At 54.3% G+C, this 5,001-nt stretch overlaps 1 protein-coding gene across 1 annotated transcript in view; it reads left to right on the forward strand.

The window, feature by feature from the left end:
• Window positions 1-2,082: 2,082 nt before the first annotated feature.
• The window catches only part of Cpt1a (carnitine palmitoyltransferase 1A), a 61,136-nt gene continuing 58,217 nt past the window's right edge, over window positions 2,083-5,001 (forward strand). Inside the window, exon 1 of the mRNA XM_005351617.3 lies at window positions 2,083-2,141. The gene's annotated coding sequence lies outside the window, so the exon portion shown is untranslated. The remainder of the gene's footprint in view (window positions 2,142-5,001) is intronic.

Here is a 5,001-nt window from a genome sequence, read left to right on the forward strand (position 1 = left end):
AGCTTTGCGTCCAGTTCCTGAGATATTTTCAGCGCTCAGGGAGTTTAGGTTAAGGCTGAAGCTTCCCCGCCCGCCCCCGGGGCGCGAGCACGTGGGGGTGGGGTAGGGTGTGTGGGGGGGTGTTCTTTAAGCTCTTTATTAATAGCCACCTCGGGAACTACAGTCCCTGGAGCAGAGTCTAGTGGGGACAGAGTTAAAGGAAAAGGAGGTTCCCATAGCATAAACCAGAAGCAGGCGGTTCTGACTCATTACCGTACCTCCCCTGGGCACAGGTACGAGAAGTAAGAGGCGGGCGCAAAGGCGCTCCTACTGACGAAGTCCCCGCCCCTGTTCCTGCCCCACCCGGCCTGCAGGTGGCACCGGGGCCCACGGTCAAGGCCGTAGAGCCTTCCGGACAGACAGGGCACAGGGCCAATCCAGACAGACGCAAAGCAGGACGCCGAAAAGGGAGGAAGTGTCCTTGGGGAGGGGACGGTTAGCGCTGGGGTTCTAGGGAGAGGAGGAAGGGCATTTAAGGTGAGTGTGACAGTCTGTGCGCGGTAAAGGAGCTTTAAGAAGGGAGCAGCAGGAGGTGTCTAGAGCCACCAGGGCAGATGCAGCAGATAGCAGTGCAGGGCCTAGACACCTGCCTTTTAGGGCGGAGAAGCGCGCCTTCTCCAGCAAGCCTCAACAACAATAATGATAGTGAGAATAATGCCGAAGAAAATAAGAAGTTCTTCCCCCTTTACCACTTTAGGCCAGGTGGATGGAAGAAAGTGTTTCCAGATAGCACCTCGGTAGGTGCCCCCCACATGTCACACTTGACATCTGCTTTCATGCCCAGAAACAGGTGTTCAGAGAAGGGTGTTTAAGAAGGCCCATGGCATGTGGGTGTGGGGTGTCCCGAAATGTCCTTTGGAGGCCGGTTCAGTTAAGTCACAGCAGAACTGTGCGGCCAAATGAAACACCCTGATTAGCTTCGAGTCACTTCACATAAACTAATCAAAACCCGTAAAGTTACACACAACAATCTCCAGAACTCTTAAAACAATGGGGATGGGGGCGCCCTGAGACACAGCAACAGGTAACCACAGTTGGGGGCGGGATCAAAGGGGAACTTTCATTTTCTCTGCTGAACCTTTCCGTGGTAACACAGGGAAAGATGGAGGCAAACCAGTCTTCCATGACCAGGAGTGCTTCCCTTCAACCTTCTTCAGTGTATTTATAGAGCGGTTGCTATATGCGGGGCCTGAATCTGCAGCCTGGGAGGGCGCCCCACCTGGAGGGTAGAGCTCCCTGCTGGGGCTGGCCCGACTTCTCCTCCCAGCAGCAGCGCACCCTGCAACCTTCGCCCCTGAGTGCTGCCAGGAGGTCCCTCTGCAGAGGCCACTCCGCACCAGGTTCCAATCACTTCTGGCCTGGCACCTATTAGTTGTAGGTGTCCAAAGAGTAATTCTATTCTATTGCTTTTTGCTGCTGAAAATCGAGGACCTTACACAGGACAGGCATGCACCACACCATAAGCCCAGATCCTAATTGTCCCATAGATGAGATTTTTTTTTTAACCCAGATGATTTTATTCCAGGTAACCTATGAGTGTGTTGGCCTCTGGAGCCAATCTACTCTAGGATGAGAAACATCTATCACTCAGGCTTGGGACTTGGGCTTCTTCACTCCGCGATGGCAAACTATTCCCCGCCAAGCTCCTGTCTTGTTTTTGTTTGGTGGGTTAAAAAAAAAAAAAAAAAAAAAAAAAAAGGTCCGGGGCATGAACTGCAGGCGTGTAGAGAAATTCATATGCCGATGCATATATGCCGCAAGTGTAAACCAAGCGTGATGCAAAGAACATTTATAGGCATGGCCCTATCTAATGAGTTAGCCCCTTTTGCAGAAGAAGAAACAGGGCTTCAAGGTTGAGGAATGCTGTCCTAGGACTATTGTGGGTAACCACGGGTGCTACCACCCTCAGTTTCCTCACTGGACTCCTCCCCGTAGCCCCGCCCCGTCCAGGCCCCGCCCCGCCCAGACCCCGCCCCGTCCCGCCCGCGCCGCAGCCCGGCCCAGCTCAGCCAATCACCCGCGGCGCGCGTCCGTACTCTTGGCCTCGCCCGCCCCGGCCAGGACTCTGCTCGCTCATTCCGCTGCCGGCGTCCGCAGACTCGGTAAGGCAGTGCTTGGGTAGCGATGTGGCATCGCCCTGGACCGGGCGCGGGTGTCATCTATGGGAGCGCAGAGGGGGATACAGACTGTGTCCACGGGGTTCGCGGGAGCTGCGCGTTGGAAAGGCAGAGGGCACCCCCTCCCCCGCGAAGTGACCGGTCTAGGGATCCCGGAGTGGGAGAAAGGATGCTTGGTCCCCGGACTGGGCAGGATGCCTTCGCCAGGGACGCGGGGGCCTCAGCTCCTCGTGTCCCTCTCCACGGTGGAGACTCTGCGCATGGTTTGGGGTCCTCAGTGCACCCTGACGGATGCTCTGAATTAAGCATGACTCCTTGGTCCCTGTCCAGTATGGACGTCAAATCCCTTTCCGTTCCATCCCACTCCCCAATACGCGGGTGGCTTGGAGCAAGTGTGGACGCCAAGCTCTTTCCCAGTCCCATCCTACTCGCCACTCTGCAGGTGGATTGTTCCCGGGGGGTCCCCGAGGGTCGGGCGCGGCAGCAGGAAGGATGCTCGGCCTAGGAATTTGGCAGGTGGCCGGTGCCCCCTCCGCGCTTGGGTCCCCGCAGTGCAGCCGTCGGGACACGCCCTTGGCGCTGAGACTCAAGTGTTGAGCACCCCTCCCTCTTGTTTAGCGCGGCGTTCAAGGGCAGGTGGGTGCCCAGAGATTGCCCAAGGTCGCGCAGGGACCGGAGCCTGGAGGGGGGGGGGGTGTCACGTGACCCGGCCTGAGAGAACTTGGCCAGGGACAGCCCGACGGTGAGGTCTGGGCAGCCCCTAGGACCGCTTGGCTGTGTTCTAACAGCTGATTCCTTTCGTTTTTCTTCTTCATATTGTGAATCCGAGCCTGGCTTTCTTTAATGCCACAGAAAACAGATGAATGCTCACTTTTTGAAGGAGTTAAAAAGTTCTTAGTGTGAACCAGGCTGGATATAGATCAAGCTGAGTACTCTCATCTCTGGGCAGACTCTCTCAGCTCCTTTCTGTTCCGTGCATTCAAATAGTTGTCCAAGGACACATTTTAGTTGGGAACTGCTAACTCTGAAAGTTTGTAAATAAAATGAAAGTGAGTTTAGAAGCCTTTCCGAACGTATTGAGTTACAGCATTTTCTCGCACAGGCGTCTGGTTTCTGGTCATTCCTGATATTCAAGCGTGTTTATCTCTGTCAAAACCACAAGCCAAATGAGTAAAATACAGCTTTGGCCTTTCATTTGTGCCTGCAAGCATACATTCCCTCCCCCCACCTTTCTAGTCAGTCGACTAAGCTCAGTGAGGACATAAATCTGACTGTGGTGCAGGGGACAGTGCAGAACAGTAGGTAGGTTTGGGCACCAGCTGCGTTCAGAGTCTCGCTGGCCTGGCTTTGTCACAGCATGAAGACCCCTTTTGTTATGAAAATTAACTACGACACCTCGCTAGACTTAAATACTTGAATATTTTTCTTTTATCTATTTATTACTTTTTTTGAGATGGGGTCTGGCCTGGAACCCCTGTTCTCCTTCCTGCGCCCCCCTCCCAAGTGCTGTGATTTCAGGCGTGTACCACCACGCCCGGCTTTGAACTCTGTCTTAGTCTTAACCGTCTCTGGAATCAAACCCCGGTCAGGTTTTGTATCAAAATTGGTCGAAGCGGCTACTTGTACAAGACAAAACCTTTCGAGTTTGAGCTAGAAAGCCACCTGACTGCAGATGAGGGAGAGAAACGCCTCCCTCCCGCCGCCGCTGGGCTTGGCCAGGACCCAGTGGTCACCGAACGGGCAGGCATGGTTCTCCCGGGATTTTGGGGCGCTCGTTGGAGGTTACTCAACCCTGATTCCTCTTGCCCATTTTACCCATTCATAAAAGCAATGTAAGTTTTACGATTTTTTTTTTTTTTGGCTTGGGTTTCTCTGAAACCCTTGGAGGAACAGTGTTTTCAGATTGTTTTGTTGCAAGCGACTTCTGTCGTCGGACAAAACGGGTCGGTGATTCCCAGGGTGGCGCGCGCCTGCTAGCTCCGGAAGGCCTGCGTGGGCTCGGCCGGTGGAACAGGATCCGAGCGCCCCGGACGCGCCAGCACGGGGGCGGGGCTCTCGTAACCTTTCCCCTACTTTTCTCAGCCGCCACGTGACCCCCGCCGCGGTGGGGGAAGGGGCGGGGCGGGAAGCCGCGGTTGTTAGTGCCCTTCCCTTCCCCAGCGCCTTGAACTTGCAGTCTTGGTCTCCAGGCGCCCGGAGGCCCGGCACGGCCCCGTACTTTGACCGTTTGCAGGTTTTGTTTTGTCGGAAAATATGTTTAGTCACCCTGCATAGATGTTGACGGGTAGGCCAAAGTCCTGCAGCTGGTGGAGCCTGAACTGAATGAAGTTAGAATAAATGGTAGTCCAAGGTGAATCGTTTTAAAGTGTGCTTAGCAGAAGTCCAGTCCCCTAAGGAGGGAGGGTCGCTTGAATCCAGGAGTTCAAGGACGGCCTGGGATCCTACGAAGATTCACCTCCAGCTCAGGGAAGAAGGAGGGGAGTTAAGCCGGAGGCGCGCCTAGCAGGCTGAGGAAAGGATTACTGCACACTCTTGAATTAATGCCAATTTAAGCTTTTATTGCAAGAACTTTTGTTGTCAGGAAAATAAGCCTGCTGCCAAACCTGACGACCTGAGTGAGTTCGATCTCTGAACTTGCAAGGTGAAAATTATCCCAACTTCCGCACACGTTCTGTAGTGTGTGGTGTGTGTGTAAGTATGCATATATGTATGTACGTTCCACTGCCATAAGTAAATGTGAGATGCAGTGCCAGCATATTGTGTTAAAAAAAGCGGAAATAGGGGTGCCGTGTGATCACCGGCCTACCTACTTGGTAGCAGGTGCCGACACCCCCCCCCCCCCCCC

This window comes from Microtus ochrogaster, chromosome 8 (genome assembly GCF_000317375.1).
Source record: "Microtus ochrogaster isolate Prairie Vole_2 chromosome 8, MicOch1.0, whole genome shotgun sequence".
Lineage (NCBI taxonomy): Eukaryota > Metazoa > Chordata > Mammalia > Rodentia > Cricetidae > Microtus > Microtus ochrogaster.